The sequence below is a fragment of the Bombina bombina genome, chromosome 4 (genome assembly GCF_027579735.1).
Source record: "Bombina bombina isolate aBomBom1 chromosome 4, aBomBom1.pri, whole genome shotgun sequence".
Classification (NCBI taxonomy): Eukaryota; Metazoa; Chordata; class Amphibia; order Anura; family Bombinatoridae; genus Bombina; species Bombina bombina.
The window spans coordinates 1,120,334,844-1,120,353,590 of NC_069502.1; the positions used below are offsets into that span (position 1 = coordinate 1,120,334,844).

The 18,747-nt window shown below is 38.1% G+C and overlaps 1 protein-coding gene across 4 annotated transcripts in view; it reads left to right on the forward strand.

The window, feature by feature from the left end:
- RPS6KC1 (ribosomal protein S6 kinase C1) overlaps positions 1 to 18,747 on the forward strand; it is a 687,051-nt gene that overhangs the window by 575,040 nt on the left and 93,264 nt on the right. The gene's annotated exons all lie outside the window — the stretch shown is intronic.

The window sequence follows — 18,747 nt, forward strand, 5'->3', positions numbered from 1 at the left end:
CTTCTTTTGAATTTTTTACCTAAGGTTGTGAATTCTAACAACATTAGTAGAGAAATTGTGGTTCCTTCATTATGTCCTAATCCTATGAATTCTAAGGAGAAATCATTGCATTCTTTGGATGCTGTTAGAGCTTTGTAATATTATGTTGAAGCTACTAAGTCTTTCCGAAAGACTTCTAGTCTATTTGTCATCTTTTCCGGTTCTAGAAAAGGCCAGAAAGCTTCTGCCATTTCTTTGGCATCTTGGTTGAAATCTTTATTTCATCATGCCTATGTCGAGTCGGGTAAAATTCTGCCTCGAAGGATTACAGCTCATTCTACTAGGTCAGTTTCTTCTTCCTGGGCGTTTAGGAATGAAGCTTCGGTTGATCAGATTTGCAAAGCAGCAACTTGGTCCTCTTTGCATACTTTTACTAAATTCTACCATTTTGATGTGTTTTCTTCTTCTGAAGCAGTTTTTGGTAGAAAAGTACTTCAGGCAGTGGTTTCAGTTTGAATCTTCTGCTTATGTTTTTCATTAAACTTTATTCTGGGTGTGGATTATTTTCAGCAGGAATTGGCTGTCTTTATTTTATCCCTCCCTCTCTAGTGACTCTTGCGTGGAAAGATCCACATCTTGGGTAGTCATTATCCCATACGTCACTAGCTCATGGACTCTTGCTAATTACATGAAAGAAAACATAATTTATGTAAGAACTTGCCTGATAAATTCATTTCTTTCATATTAGCAAGAGTCCATGAGGCCCACCCTTTTTTGTGGTGGTTATGATTTTTTTGTATAAAGCACAATTATTCCAATTCCTTATTTTATATGCTTTCGCACTTTTTTCTTATCACCCCACTTCTTGGCTATTCGTTAAACTGAATTGTGGGTGTGGTGAGGGGTGTATTTATAGGCATTTTAAGGTTTGGGAAACTTTGCCCCTCCTGGTAGGAATGTATATCCCATACGTCACTAGCTCATGGACTCTTGCTAATATGAAAGAAATGAATTTATCAGGTAAGTTCTTACATAAATTATGTTATTTATTTAAAATGGAGTTTATTCGTTCTTTACTTAAAGAAGTGTTGATTGCATTAGATATGGAGGAGTCTAGTCCTCTTGATAATAAATCTACTAAGCGTTTAAATTCGTTTTTTAAACCTCATGTAGTTATTCCAGAAGTTTTTCCAGTTCCTGATGCTATTTCAGAAGTAATTTCTAGGGAATGGAATAGTCTGGGTACTTCATTTACTCCTTCTCCAAGGTTTAAGAAATTGTACCCTGTGCCATCTGATAGATAAGAATTTTGGGACAAAATCCCTTAAGTTGATGGGGCTATCTCTACTCTTGCTAAACGTACTACTATTCCTACGGCGGATAGTACTTCCTTTAAGGATCCTTTAGATAGGAAGCTTGAATCCTTTCTAAGGAGAGCTTATTTATGTTCAGGTAATCTTCTTAGACCTGCTATTTCTTTGGCTGATGTTGCTGCAGCTTCCACTTTCTGGTTGGAGGCTTTAGCGCAACAAGTGTCAGACCATAATACTTAAAGCATTGTTAAACTTCTTCAACATGCTTATAACTTTGTTTGTGATGCCATTTTTGATATCAATAGAATTGATGTCAGGTATATGTCTTTAGCTATTTTAGCTAGAAGAGCTTTATGGCTTAAATCTTGGAATGCAGATATGACTTCTAAGTCAACATTGCTTTCTCTTTCTTTCCAAGGTAATAAATTATTTGGTTCACAGTTGGATTCTATAATTTCAACTGTTACTGGGGGGAAAGGAACCTTTTTGCCTCAGGACAAAAAAATCGAAAGGTAAATATAGGGCTGCTAATCGTTTTCGTTCCTTTCGTCAGAATAAGGAACAGAAACCTGACCCTTCCCGTAAAGGAACAGTTTCCATTTGGAAACCTTCTCCAGTCTGGAATAAATCCAAGCCTTTTAGAAAGTCAAAACCAGCTCCAAAATCCGCATGAAGGTGCAGCCCTCATTCCAGCACAGCTGGTAGGGGGCAGGTTGCGATTTTTCAAAGAATAGGTTTCAAGGTAAGGCCGCCTGTGAGAAGATTTTTTCTCTCTTGCATTCCAGTAAACCCAGTGAAGGCTCAGGCGTTTCTGAAATGTGTTTCAGACCTAGAGTTGGCTGGGGTAATTGTGCCAGTTCCAGTTCTGGAACGGGGTCTGGGGTTTTACTCAAATCTATTCATTGTACCAAAGAAGGAGAATTCCTTCAGACCAGTTCTGGATCTAAAAATATTGAATCGTTATGTAAGGATACCAACATTCAAAATGGTGACTATAAGGACTATTCTGCCTTTTGTTCAGCAAGGGCATTATATGTCTACAATAGACTTACAGGATGCATATCTTCATATTCCAATTCATCCAGATCACTATCAGTTCCTGAGATTCTCTTTTCTAGACAAGCATTACCAGTTTGTTGCCCTTCCGTTTGGCCTAGCAACAGCTCCAAGGATCTTTTCAAAGGTTCTCGGTGCCCTTCTGTCTGTAATCAGAGAACAGGGTATTGCGGTATTTCCTTATTTGGACGATATCTTGGTACTTGCTCAGTCTTTACATTCTGCAGAATCTCATACGAATCAACTTGTGTTGTTTCTTCAAAGACATGGTTGGAGGATCAATTTACCAAAGAGTTCCTTGATTCCTCAGACAAAGGTAACTTTTTTGGGTTTTCAAATAGATTCAGTGTCCATGACTTTGTCTCTAACAGAAAAGAGATGTCTGAAGTTGGTTTCAGCTTGTCGAAACCTTCAGTCTCAATCATTCCCTTCTGTAGCTTTGTGCATGGAAATTCTAGGTCTCATGACTGCTGCATCGGACGCGATCCCTTTTGCTCGTTTTCACATGAGACCTCTCCAGTTTTGTATGCTGAACCAGTGGTGCAGGGATTATACAAAGATATCACAATTAATATCCTTAAATCCCAATGTTCGATGTTCTCTGACTTGGTGGTTGAATCACCATTGTCTAATTCAAGGGGCCTCTTTTGTTCGTCCAACCTGGACTGTGATCTCAACAGATGCGAGTCTTTCAGGTTGGGGAGCTGTATGGGGATCTCTGACAGCGCAGGGGGTTTGGGAATTTCAGGAGGCGAAATTACCAATCAACATTTTGGAACTCCATGCAATTTTCAGAGCTCTTCAGTTCTGGCCTCTTCTGAAGAGAGAATCGTTTATTTGTTTTCAGACAGACAATGTCACAACCGTGGCGTATGTCAATCATCAAGGTGGGACTCCCTGTCCTCAGGCTATGAAAGAAGTATCTCGGATACTTGTATGGGCGGAATCCAGCTCCTGTCTAATCTCTGCGGTTCACATCCCAGGTGTAGACAATTGGGAAGCGGATTGTTGTGGACTTCATTTAAATTTTTACCTAAGGTTGTGAATTCTAACAACATTAGTAGAGAAATTGTTGTCCCTTCATTGTGTCCTAATCCTAAGAATTCTATGGAGAGATCTTTACATTCTTTGGATGTAGTAAGAGCTTTGAAATATTATGTTGAAGCTACTAAAGGTTTTAGGAAGACTTCTAGTGTATTTGTTATCTTTTCTGGTTCCAGGAAAGGTCAGAAGGCTTCTGCCATTTCTTTGGCATCTTGGTTAAAGTCTTTGATTCATCATGCTTATGTAGAGTCGGGTAAGTCCCCGCCTCAAAGGATTACGGCTCATTCTACTAGGTCAGTTTCTACTTCCTGGGCTTTTAGGAATGAAGCTTCTGTTGATCAAATTTGCAAACCAGCAACTTGGTCTTCTTTGCATACTTTTACTAAATTCTACCATTTTGATGTTTTTTCTTCTTCTGAAGCAGTTTTTGGTAGAAAAGTACTTCAGGCAGCTGTTTCAGTTTGATTCTTCTGCTTATAATTTCAGTTTTTTTCATTATAAGATTAAAACTTTTTGATTTGGGTTGTGGATTATTTTTTCAGCGGAATTGGCTGTCTTTATTTTATCCCTCCCTCTCTAGGGACTCTTGCGTGGACGTTCCCAATCTTGGGTATCTGTTATCCCATACATCACTAGCTCATGGACTCTTGCTAATTACATGAATGAAAACATAATTTATGTAAGAACTTACCTGATAAATTCATTTCTTTCATATTAGCAAGAGTCCATGAGGCCCACCCTTTTTGTGGTGGTTATGATTTTTTTGTATAAAGCACAATTATTCCAATTCCTTATTTTTGATGCTTTCGCTCCTTTCTTATCACCCCACTTCTTGGCTATTCGTAAAACTGAATTGTGGGTGTGGTGAGGGGTGTATTTATAGGCATTTTGAGGTTTGGGACACTTTGCCCCTCCTGGTAGGAATGTATATCCTATACGTCACTAGCTCATGGACTCTTGCTAATATGAAAGAAATGAATTTATCAGGTAAGTTCTTACATAAATTATGTTTTTTTTGGTAAGATGAAGGTTGGAGCTGATTATGCAGAAGTCAGAAGGAATTGCTATTTCTACAGTCACAAGATTTCTTAATTATTTAAAGGGACATGAAACCCAACAATTTTCTTTCATGATTCAGATAGAGGGGGGTAGTTATCAAGCCGTCTACTTTTCTGACTTCGCCGGCCCAATACGCCCGCCTAAGCTCGCCTACCTTCGCCGCCGCGGACCTTGAATACGTTCGCCTAAGTTAACAAAAAAAGCTGTCAAAAAGCCGCGGGGCGATGAGCAGCGGACTGTGAGAGTTATCACTCATCCGATCTCGCTGCCCTTCGGCTTTTTCCCAGCTTTATTGCTAACCTGTCACTAAGCACCCACGCTAAACTACACTGTTCTATCCCTATACCGGCGCCCCCGGAGCCCCCCGCAACTCAATAAAGTTACTAACCCCTAAACCGCCGCTCCTAGACCCCGCCTCAACTCTTTTAAATGTATTAACCCCTAAACCGCCGCTCCCGGACACCGCTGCCACCTACATTATACCTAGTAACCCCTATCCTGCCCCCCCCTCGCCCTCTATAATAAAGTTATTAACCCCTATCCTGCTGATCCCGCACCTCTCCGCAACTAAATAGTTTAACCCCTAAACCGCCGCTCCCTTAACCCGCCGCAACCTATATTAAACCTATTAACCCCTATCCTGCCCCCCCTACACCGTCGTCACCTATAATAAATTTATTAACCCCTATCCTGCCCCCCACTACACCACCGCCACTGTAATAAAATTATTAACCCCTAAACCTAAGTCTAACCCTAACGCCCCCCTAACTTAAATATTAATTAAATAAATCTAAATAATATTTCTATTATTAACTAAATTAATCCTATTTAAAACTAAATACTTACATTTAAAATAAACCCTAATATAGCTACAATATAAATAATAATTATATTCTAGCTATCTTAGGATTTCTTTTTATTTTACAGGTACCTTTCAATTTATTTTAACTAGGTACAATAGCTATTAAATAGTTATTAACTATTTAATAGCTTACCTAGCTAAAATAAACTGAAATTTACCTGTAAAATAAATCCTAACCTAAGTTATAATTACACCTAACACTACACTATACTTTAATAAATTATTCCTATTTAAAACTAAATTCTTACCTTTAAAATAAACCCTAAGATAGCTACAATATAAATAATAATTATATTGTAGCTATCTTAGGATTTATATTTATTTTACAGGTAACTTTGTATTTATTTTAGCTAGTTAGAATAGTTATTAAATAGTTATTAACTATTTAATAACTACCTAGCTAAAAGAAATACAAAATTACCTGTAAAATAAATCCTAACCTAAGTTACAATTAAACCTAATACTACACTATCATTAAATTAATTAAATAAACTACCTACAAATAACTACAATTAAATACAATTACATAAACTAACTAAAGTACAAAAAATAAAAAAATAAGTTACAAACTTTTTAAAATATTACAACAATTTTAAGCTACTTACACCTAATCTAAGCCCCCTAATAAAATAACAAACCCCCCCAAAATAAAAAAATGCCCTACCCTATTCTAAATTAAATAAAGTTCAAAGCTCTTTTACCTTACCAGCCCTTAAAAGGGCCATTTGTGGGGGCATGCCCCAAAAAGTTCAGCTCTTTTGCCTGTAAAAGAAAAATACAACCCCCCCCCAACATTAAAACCCACCACCCACATACCCCTAATCTAACCCAAACCCCCCTTACAAAAACCTAACACTAATCCCCTGAAGATCATCCTACCTTGAGTCGTCTTCACTCAGCCGAGCAGCGATGAAACCGAAGTGGACATCCGGAGCGGAAGAAGTTAATCCTCCAAGCGGCGCTGAAGAAATCTTCCATCCGATGAAGTCATCATCCAGGCGGCGCTGAAGAAGTCTTCGATCCGGGCGATGTCATCTTCCAAGAGGCGCTGAAGAGGTCTTCTATCCGGGCGATGTCATCTTCTAAGCCGGGTCTTGAATCTTCCTCCCGCCGACGCGGAACCTCCTTCTTCACCGACGGACTACGACGAATGAAGGCTCCTTTAAGGGACGTCATCCAAGATGGTGTCCCCTCAATTCCGATTGTCTGATAGGATTCTATTAGCCAATCGGAATTAAGATAGGAAAAATCTGATTGGCTGATGGAATCAGCCAATCAGATTGAGCTCGCAATCTATTGGCTGTTCCGATCAGCCAATAGAATGCGAGCTCAATCTGATTGGCTGATTCCATCAGCCAATCAGATTTTTCCTACCTTAATTCCGATTGGCTGATAGAATCCTATCAGCCAATCGGAATTGAGGGGACGCCATCTTGGATTACGTCCCTTAAAGGAGCCTTCATTCGTCTTAGTCCGTCGGTGAAGGAGGTTCCGCGTCGGCGGGAGGAAGATTCAAGACCCGGCTTGGAAGATGACATCGCCCGGATCGAAGACTTCTTCAGCGCTGCCTGGATGATGACTTCATCGGATGGAAGATTTCTTCAGCGCCGCTTGGAGGATTAACTTCTTCCGCTCCGGATGTCCACTTCGGTTCCATCGCTGCTCGGCTGAGTGAAGACGACTCAAGGTAGGATGATCTTCAGGGGATTAGTGTTAGGTTTTTGTAAGGGGGGTTTGGGTTAGATTAGGGGTATGTGGGTGGTGGGTTTTAATGTTGGGGGGGTTGTATTTTTCTTTTACATGCAAAAGAGCTGAACTTTTTGGGGCATGCCCCCACAAATGGCCCTTTTAAGGGCTGGTAAGGTAAAAGAGCTTTGAACTTTATTTAATTTAGAATAGGGTAGGGCATTTTTTTATTTTGGTGGGGTTTGTTATTTTATTAGGGGGCTTAGATTAGGTGTAAGTATCTTAAAATTGTTGTAATATTTTTAAAATGCTTGTAACTTATTTTTTTATTTTTTGTAACTTAGCTTTTTTTTATTTTTTGTACTTTATTTAGTTTATGTAATTGTATTTAATTGTAGTTATTTGTAGGTAGTTTATTTAATTAATTTAATGATAGTGTAGTATTAGGTTTAATTGTAACTTAGGTTAGGATTTATTTTACAGGTAATTTTGTATTTCTTTTAGCTAGGTAGTTATTAAATAGTTAATAACTATTTAATAACTATTCTAACTAGCTAAAATAAATACAAAGTTACCTGTAAAATAAATATAAATCCTAAGATAGCTACAATATAATTATTATTTATATTGTAGCTATCTTAGGGTTTATTTTACAGGTAAGTATTTAGTTTTAAATAGGAATAATTTAGTTAATAATAAAAATATTATTTAGATTTATTTAATTAATATTTAAGTTAGGGGGGCGTTAGGGTTAGACTTAGGTTTAGGGGTTAATAATTTTATTACAGTGGCGGCGGCGTAGTGGGGGGCAGGATAGGGGTTAATAAATTTATTATAGGTGGCGACGGTGTAGGGGGGGCAGATTAGGGGTTAATACATTTATTATAGGTGGTGACGGTGTAGGGGGGGCAGATTAGGGGTTAATAAATTTATTATAGGTGGCGACGGTGTAGGGGGGGCAGGATAGGGGTTAATACATTTAATATAGGTTGCGGCGGTTTAGGGGTTAATACATTTATTATAGTTGCGGTGGGCTCCGGGAGCGGCGGTTTAGGGGTTAATATGTATAGAGTAGATTGCGGTGGGCTCCGGGAGCGGCGGTTTAGGGGGTAATAACTTTATTTAGTTGCGGCGGTGTAGGGGGGGACAGATTAGTGGTGTTTAGACTCGGGGTACATGTTAGGTGCAGACAGCTCCCATAGAAATCAATGGGATGTCTGTCAGCAGCGAACTTGTACTTTCGCTATGGTCAGACTCCCATTGATTCCTATGGGATCCGCCGCCTCCAGGGGTGGCGGTTTGAAAACCAGGTACGCTGGGCCGTAAAAGTGCCGAGCGTACCTGCTAGTCATTTGATAACTAGCAAAAGTAGTGAGAATGTGCCTCACTTGTGTGCGGAACATCTGGAGTGACGTAAGAATCGATCTGTGTCGGACTGAGTCCGGCGGATCGAAGCTTACGTCACAAAATTCTGCTTTTGCCGGTCTCGAGCCTTTGATAACTAAGGCGAATCAGCCTCGCCACAAATTATGCTGCGGAATTCCAGCGTATTTGAGGTTGACGGCTTGATAACTACCCCCCAGAGAATACAATTTTAAACAATGTTTTTATTTACTTCTATTATCAAATTTGCTTCATTCTCTTGGTATCATTTGTTGAAGTAGCAGCAATGCACTACTGGTTTCTAACTGAACACCTGGTTGAGTCAATAACAATCAGTTGCTGCTCCTGATCTTACCTAGATAAACCTTTCAGCTAAGGATAACAAGAGAAGGAAGCAAATTAAACAATAGAAGTAAATTGGAAAGTTGTGTAAAATTGTATTCTCTACCTGAATCATGAATGAAAAATGTTGGGTTTCATGTCCCTTTAAAGGTGGCTTTTATAACAGAAATGGTATATTCACTGACTTAATCTTTTAAATATGAGGCACATTTGTTTACAAAATATAGTTTACTTAGCAGGGCAAACAGATGATTTGTGCACAGTAAATACAATTTAACCCTGTCGCTGCTAAGACAATTTTAACCCCCGTGCAGAAGCTGTTTTTTGTTGTTGTTTGGGCCTCACTGTATTTACACTTAAAGGAATGGTAAACTCCATTATAGCATCATCTATTAAACAGTAGTTTGTAATCCATTCAATTTATTATCATATTTTCGTTTAAACGATCCTATGTAAAATTTTAATAAAATCTATTATTTACCGCTCTGTTCCCCGCGATCCCCCGCCAGCCCCCCTCGCAGCAATAAATCATTGTCTCTGACACGTCCAATGGAAATGCGTGTCTACGGGCTTGGCCGGCTACGTCATTATGGGAGGCAATAGCGTCGCGCTTCCATATGCGCATGCGTAAACAAAATTACTTTGCTGTATGTCATCAATCTCAAATATTTACTGATACACAATGCACACACACAATTTATTTTGCGCATGTGTACTAGGATTATCCAAAATTGTATGGCTATGCCAAAGTAAACATTGAATCATTTCATGCACATCGATTCATTGTTTACTTGTAGCCGATACAGTAAGTATTGTGGATTTTCCAATTTTATTCTTATTACAACGATTTTGCTCAAATATATTATTATTATTATTATTATCGGTTATTTGTAGAGCGCCAACAGATTCCGCAGCGCTATATTTTATCGTGAACGCACAGAGCCAGTGACGAAAACGGGAGGTGGGGCAGCTGCACACGTCACTGAGTTCCATGAGAAATCTTCTATGGGGCGGAGTCTGCAATAGTAAAACATAAAAATTACAAACGGTAAATTAAATATAAATCCTATTTCCAAAAAAAATAAAATAAGGCGTTTTAACTTGCAGTTACATGTACTTTAGATTGATGTATTGCAAATGGCATTGCGTTTACCATTCCTTTAAATTTCAACTTTTTTTTTCTGTAAGGTTCCCAGTACCACACTGTTGGTGCCTTGTTTTTTTCTGCAGACAAATTTAAAAAAGAATATTATAATATTATGGGAAATCTTCACCATATGTAATTCACAATGTGTAATTTTCTATGGGATACATAGTAAATAGCATCATAGTAATTATTTATTTTAAACCCACAATTTATTGTCCCATATTTAGTGTCGGTTCACCTTTCTAAAACACCAACATTCTAAATTTAGGAGTTAATACCTATATTGTTCTATTAAAATAAATAATTCAATATCAGAAGATAAATTGTATTATTTTCTTTCATAAAGGTGGTGAGAGTCCATGATCCATTACTCCTGGGAATTATACTCCTGACCACATCATAGGAGACAAAGATTACCAAAACTCCAAGAGCCCTAAAAATAAACTCCCACCTTACTGGAAACTATTCTTGTCTTTTCCTCCGCAAAGGGGAATGTGAAGAATGTAGGTGCTCCAGGTGTTCTCTGTGAGAGTGGTACTCAGACTGATTTGAGGCCTCAAAGGTTTCGTCAAAGAGCTACTGTTGGACAGAGGAAAGCTTTTGGAGAATGGAAAGTGGCACAAATCAAAAATTTTCTCCCCTTTAATTTGTTTCCAATGATCCACTTAACCTGCTGGAGTGTATTACATTGTTTACAGGCAGCTCCTTTACCCTTATATTGGCATTTGAAATAGTTGATTTAGCATGTGGTATTCCCACCTATTCTGAAAGTTTGTGGCCGCAGGTCCAAGCTATAGATAAGCTTTGTAAACACAGCCAGCAGAAGAAATTACTCTCCCAGTGGGATATAGCAGAGATAAGGTAATACAATGTTGATTTTCCAGTGTTCTCTCCAGGTACTGGTGACTGTTTTGTAGACAGATATAAGATATAGAAACATATATATGTAAAGAATGTGATACAGTAATGAGATCTAATTATACCTACAAGCTCATCCCATTTTATTAGGTTGTGGCTTCAAAACATAAAATAAGAGCTTTAATATACACAAATAAACCTTAAAAAGCTAATTTTCATACATTTTTTACTTTTAGTTGGTAAAAAAAAGCAATTGTAAACACATTAAGGGAAAAACTATTTTACAGTATACTGTCCCTTTAAGAGAGTTAGTCACAAGCCTGTCATAGGTGTTATGGGGACCAGCCCTTAGTCCTCCTGTTGGTTCATTGTTATACTCCACATATGTTAAAGTTCATGACAGTACAATTAGAGAAAGACTGAACAAGTATAGTTTGTATGGAAGGGTTGCCAGGTGAAAGCGTCTTCTCTCTAAAAAGAACATGGCAACACAGCTTAAAGGGACACTGCATCCACATGTTTTCTTTTGTGATTCAGATAGAGCATGCAATTTTAAGCAACTTTCTAATTCACTCCTATTATCAATTTTCTTCGTTCTCTTGCTATCTTTATTTGAAAAAGAAGGCATCTAAGCTTTTTTTTGGTTCAGTCTCTGGACAGCACTTTTTTTTAATTTATCCACCAATCACCAAGGACAACCCAGGTTGTTCACCAAAAATGGGCCGGCATCTAAACTTATATTCTTGCATTTCAAATAAAGATACCAAGATAATAAGGAAATTTGATATTAGGAGTAAATTAGAAAGTTGCTTAAAATTGCATGCTCTATCTGAATCACAAAAGAAAAAAATTGGGTACAGTGTCCCTTTAAGCTTACAAAGTTGCATCTGAACAAACCACACGACTTCTGGAACAATGTCCTTTGGACAAAAAAGACCAAAGTGGAGATGTTTGGCGAAAATCAAACATAGCATATCAGCACAAACACTTCATACCAACTGCCAAGCACGGTGGTGGAGGGGTGATGATTTGGGCTTGTTTTGCAGCCACAGGACCCTGGGCACCTTGCAGTCATTGAGTCGACTATGAACTCCTCTGTATACCAAAGTATTCTAGAGTCAAATGTGAGGCTATCTGTCTGATAGCTAAAGCTTTGCCGAAAGGAATGCCCGCAAACCTCAATGAACTAAAGCAATGTTGTAAAGAAGAGTAGGACAAAATTCTTCCTCAACGATGTGAGCAACAGATAAAGTCATACCGATAATTAATTACTTTGTTATTGCTGCTAATTGAAGCTATTGAATCATAAGTTGCCCTTTGTTTTTCACACATGGCTTCTCCATTTTGGCTTTATTTTTATTAATAAATCATGACACAGTGTAATATGTCATGTGTTGTTGTTTATCTGAGGTTGTATTTACCTAATTTTAAGACCTGCTATAGGGACCAGATGATTGTTATTGTGTCCTGATACGTGAAACCATAGAATTCAAAGAGGGTGACATTTATTTTTCCCATGACTGTATACTTTGTCCCTCCCTTATTATCATGGACCTCACTGCTTGGGTGTTAGTTTCCCAGGAGTAATGGCTTGTGTTCTCTCACCACTGTTTTTTTTATAAAAAAAATGTGCTTACCTGATACATTCATGTATTTCATGGTGGTGAGAGTCCACGAGCCCCGCCCATAATTTTCTATACTTTTATTATGGTTTTTTTTGTGGCGGGGTATGCACCTCTTTTTTCCCTTCTCCTTTTTGTTGTTTCTTTTCCTACAGTCTTCTTTTTCTTGCTTGGCTATACATCAGACTAGTTTCCAGTGGGAGGGGTTTTAAGGGCTCTTGGAATTTTGGTAATCTTTGCCTCCTCCTAGTGGTCAGGAATGTAATCCCCAGGAGTAATGGACTCTCACCACCATGAAAGAAATACATTTATCAGGTGAGCATAAATTATATATTTTTCACTATGAACCATCTTACACTTTATGCAAAAGATTAGTAGATATAAAATGTCTTACTGTAGAAATATTAGATACATTTTAAAATTACACAAAATACTGATTTCCATCTTAATATGAGGAGAGTCCACGGCTTCATTCCTTATTTGTGGGAATACTGAACCTGGCCACCAGGAGGAGGCAAAGACACCCCAGCCAAAGGCTTAAATACCTCCCCGCACTCCTCTCATCCCCCAGTCATTCTTTGCCTTGTATCACAGGAGGTTGGCAGAGAAGTGTCAGAAGATACGGAGTAGTTCCTTATGGAGGGTAGTACTCTTCGAAATGGGACTGGAGTTTTAAATAGTCTTGTCAGCCTCTCAGTGAGAGCATTGGCGAATGTTAGAGTCTGGGGATGCAGGGAGAGTCTTTCTGTGAACCCATCCAGACTTGTATTAACAGCTCCTAAGCAATCAGTGTTGAAGAGTTTCACTGCCAGCTTCTATCACTCAAGTCCATGTCAGGAGCAATGCTACAAGACTGTCAAACTTAAGAGGCTGTGTTTCTGTTCCATGGCATAGATTCCAGTAAGATCGTTTCATTTTTTTTATACTCATTTGATAACGCAAGAAGACAGGGTCACAGTGTGACTCCTTTTATCTGAATGGAATCAAGGGTTAATGTCTCCGGAAGGGGATTATTGAACAGGAGGGATTAATCGCATATTTCTCCTGTTAAGTGTAGTCAGTCCACGGGTCATCCATTACTTATGGGATTATATCTCCTCCCTAACAGGAAGTGCAAGAGGATCACCCAAGCAGAGCTGCTATATAGCTCCTCCCCTCTACATCATATCCAGTCATTCTCTTGCACCTAACTAAAGATAGGACGTGTGAGAGGACTGTGGTGTGTTAAACTTAGTTTTTATTTCTTCAATCAAAAGTTTGTTATTTTAAACGGCACCGGAGTGTGTTGTTTGTTCTCAGGCAGCATTAGAAGAAGAATCTACCTGAGTTTGTCTATGATCTTAGCGGTCGTAACTAGGATAATGGCAGTCCAATTTAACAAGCAAAGATTCACTAACAACTCAGACATTAAAAAAGTTTTCCACCAGTTTTATCAAGACCTATATGCAGAAAGGGAGGTCCACTTCGAAAATAAAGAAATATTCTGGCAGAACATCAAAACTCCAAAACTAACTCTGGAGCAAATAAATAATATTAATCAACCCATTTCTATGGATGAAATTAATGCAAGTATTAAAAGCTCTAAGCTAAGCAAGGCGCCAGGGCCTGATTTCCTCCCCTCTGAATTTTACAAAATGCTCCAAGAGCAAGTAAGTCCAATTTTGTTTAAGTTGTTTAATGAGTATTACCAGAATGGAAAAGATTGCTCCAGTAACTTTGCAGCTTCAAATATAGCTCTGATTCTGAAAAAAGATAAAGATGCTGAAAATCCCTCTTCTTATCGCCCCATCTCTCTACTTAATGTAGATTATAAATTAATAACATCTATCCTAGCGAAGAGATTACAGAAATATCTTGATTCCCTAATTCATACTGACCAAGTGGGATTTATGACAGGCCGTAGCTCAATGAAAAGCTTGCGGAAAGTTACAATCTTGCTGGACTGGTACCGAAATAAAACCCACTCAAAAAGAACCCATTCAAGAAACGATGCAGCAATCCTTACAGTCGATGCCGAGAAGGCATTCGACTCGATCACCTGGGACCACTTATTTACTTCTCTGACAAAATTTGGTCTTACAGGACAATTCCAACAATTCATTCTTAATATCTATAGGAATCCTTTTTCGTCTCTAATTATTAATGATGAAGTGTCGGATAGATTCAAGCTAAACAGAGGCACTAGACAAGGGTGTCCGCTATCGCCTCTTCTTTTTAACCTCTCTCTGGAACCCCTAGCGATCCTGCTAAGACAGGAACTTAAAGGGATATGTCTGGGGAAGAATAGTATGACTCTCCTTCTGTATGCAGATGACTTGCTTATCTTTCTCAATAATACAACACAGAGTATACCTCAACTAATAAGCATTATAGACATTTACAGCTCCATTTCAGGGTACAAGATAAACACCTCTAAATCAGAGTTACTATGGATCGCGAAGACCCCATATAGTATAAGAAGCCATCCCTTCAAAGAAGTTAAAAATATAAAATATTTAGGTATTGTTCTTAGTGCAGACCCTGCATACTGGTATGCACTAAATTTCCCTGATTTCTTTGAATATGGGAAAAAAAAAACTAGAACAGTGTATGAAATTACCCTTATCTCTCTCTGCACGAGTGGCTCTAATTAAAACTGTTTTATTCCCTAAACTACTATACCTGTTACAAAATCTCCCCCTCTTATTATCTCGGAAAGATCTAAATGCGTTTAACCGGGTTTGCTCTGTCTTTATATGGCAAGGCAAACGACCACGACTATCCATGCAGAAACTGGCCATGCGCAAAAGTATGGCTGGAATGGCATTTCCAAATATTCAATACTACAACTGGGTATCTTTGTTTAAGTACGCAGTAGATTGGATCACCAAAAAAGAATATTTGACTTCACTAGAAATAGAATCGGATCTGGTTTCGCCATTCACCTTAAATGCGATCTTACACTGTTGCCCAACTAAATTACCAGCTAATATTTGTAATATGATAACTTTTGGCAATATTATTCGCGCCTGGCATAGAACATGTTTACAGATTAATGTAATACCATACGTATCCAACTATTTAACGATCACAGGGAATCCAGAATTCATTGTAGGACTGGGTCGATCCATCTTTTCAAAATGGAAGAATCAAGGATTAATATATCTTGTCCAATTAATCGATATCTCAACTGGCCATATTAAACCTTTCTGCCAGATTACTAGAGAGTTTGGAATCACCCAAGCTGAATTTTTCGCATACCTCCAACTTAGACATTTCCTTCAGGCGATTAAAATTAAATATAACCCAGATTGGGAATTAGGTAATTTAGCAGATAATATTAAAGCTTACGCAAAAGGTAATTTCGCAATTACTAATTTCTACGATACCCTTATTTGTCACATGGGTTACCAAGCTATGAACGCAATATCCAATAAATGGAATAGTCTGCTCCCTGGGGTGTCTATGGAAAATATCCAAGCAAGCTTTTTACTGGCAAAAAAAACGAAAACTTCTAATGCCTGCAAAGAATCACATTTTAAATTGATTAATATGATCTACATCACCCCAAAAAAACTTGCAGGATGGTATACAACCAGTAATTTATGTCCCAGATGTAGCTCAGATAGGGCAGATTTACTCCACTGCTTCTGGTGGTGTCCAAAGATAAGGCAGTTTTGGTCCAAAATCAATTTTTGGCTTAATAAATTTATGGATACACCGATATTATTAAAACCCCAACAGATTGTTGTCTTAGTAAGTCCAGGAGAAAAGTATAGGAATACTTACTTAATCAATACTGTTATTATGATCGGGCGGATATTAATATTGGAAAAATGGAAAGCTACGGTAGCTTCCAGTATGACTGAGTTTTCCAAGCGTATAGAAACACAAATAATAATAGACCAATATAACATCCAGATCTGGAACGAAAAACAGATAGAATCTTTTTTTGCCAAGTGGACTAGGGTTATCCAAATAATGTCAATGGGAGTCCAAAAACAAATGGTTTTCCCATTTAAGCAATCTATTTTCTTTCAATTAAACATTCTTAATGGTAACTTCCCCACTAGCTGGGCGAACTAGCTAGATGGATTAGATCTCCCCCGCTATAACTATATCTATAATAATAATTATAATACTAATAACAACAATTTTTTTTTTTTTTTTTTTTTCTCTCTTTTTTTTTCTCTTCCCACGCCACCCCCTGCGCCAGCCCTCCATATACAAACCCTGAGAGTTTTCTTATATGAAACAAAGGAAGTTTTTGTTTAAGTGTACCAAAGAAATGTATATCGGTTCTAAGTTAGGTTGGAATCGAAAGAAGGAGAATTAATGTAAATACTCTTGAATTTTAATTTTGAAACGTACTCTTGATTGATGTACAACTGTTTTTTTCTTTGTTTTGTCTTTGTAAATTGTATGGTTTCTTTTTTCCTGTTGTTATGTTATCAAGAGAAAAGAAAAAGCTTTAATAAAAAGAAAATTAAAAAAAAAAAAAAGATCCACTTGCTGTTCTCGGCCATTCTGAGGAGTGAGGTAACTTCAGAACAGGGGATAGCATGCAGGGCCCACCTGCAAGGAGGTATGTGCAGTAAATTATTTTCTAAGGAATGGAATTGACTGAGAAAATACTGCTAATACCGATGTAATGTAAGTGCAGCCTTAAATGCAGTAGTAGCGACTGGTATCAGGCTGATATGTATGTATGTATACTCTGAGGTATTTCTGGGGAATGGAATTTCACTAAGAAAATACTGTCAATATTAAAGTAATATTTGAGCCTGCACTGCAGTGAAAGCGACTAGCAGCAGGCTTATTAATAACACTTCATAATTTTCATTTTTAAAACGTTTACTGGCATGTTAATCGTTTTTTCTGAGGTACTTGGTGATAAAACTTTATGGGCATGATTTTTACCACATGGCTGTCGTTTTTTTCTGAATAAAAACAGTTTACTGAGCTTCCCCACTGTTGTAATATGAGTGGGAGGGGCCTATTTTAGCGCTTTATTGCGCAGTAAAAATTTAGTCACAGTCTTCCTATTTCTTCCTCCATGATCCAGGACGTCTCTACAGAGCCCAGGGGTCTCCAAAACTAGTTTTGAGGGAGGTAATCAGTCACAGCAGACCTGTGACAGTGTGTTTGACTGTGATAAAAACGTTTATTATTTCAACTGTTATCCGTTTTGGGTATTAAGGGGTTAATCATCCTTTTGCTGGTGGGTGCAATCCTCTGCTAACTTTATACATTTTCTGTTAAAATTTGGTTGTTTTAACATATTTGGTTCATTGTTAATTCAACTGTGTCACATTTTTATGTTTTCTTAAAAGCGCAGTAGCGTTTTTTATATAGCTTGTAAATTTATTTAAAAGTTTTTTTCCAAGCTTGCTAGTGTTATTGCTAGTCTGTTTAAACATGTCTGACACAAATGAATCTGTTTGTTCATTATGTTTAAAGGCCAATGTGGAGCCCAATAGAAATTTGTGCACTCAATGTATAGATGTTACTTTGAATAAAAGTCAAACTTTATATGTTAAAAAAATATCACCAGACAACGAGGGGGAAGTTATGCCGACTAACTCTCCTCACGTGTCAATACCTTCGCCTCCCGCTCAGGAGGTGAGTGATATTGCGGCGCCAAGTACATCAGGGTGGCCCATACAAATCACTTTGCAAGACATGGCTAATGTTATGACTGAAGTACTATCTAAATTGCCAGAATTAAGAGGTAAATGCGATCACTCTGGGGTAAGAACAGAGTGCACTGATAATAATAGAGCCATGTCTGATACTGCGTCACAATTTGCAGAACATGAGGACGGAGAGCTTCATTCTGTGGGTGACGGATCTGATCCAAGTAAACTGGATTCAGACATTTCAAATTTTAAATTTAAGCTTGAGAACCTCCGTGTATTACTAGGGGAGGTATTAGCGGCTCTGAATGATTGTAACACGGTTGCAATTCCAGAGAAAGTATGTAGGCTGGATAAATATTTTGCGGTACCGGCGTGTACTGACGTTTTTCCTATACCTAAAAGGCTTACAGAAATTGTTAACAAGGAGTGGGATAGACCCGGTGTGCCCTTTTCACCCCCTCCTATATTTAGAAAAATGTTTCCAATAGACGCCACCACACGGGACCTATGGCAGACGGTCCCTAAGGTGGAAGGAGCAGTTTCTACTCTGGCTAAGTGCACCACTATCCCGGTGGAGGATAGCTGTGCTTTTTCAGATCCAATGGATAAAAAGTTAGAGGGTTACCTTAAGAAAATGTTTGTTCAGCAAGGTTTTATATTACAACCCCTTGCATGCATTGCGCCTGTCACTGCTTCAGCGGCATTCTGGTTTGAGTCTCTGGAAGAGACCCTTAGCACAGCTCCATTGGATGAGATTATGAACAAGCTTAAAGCACTT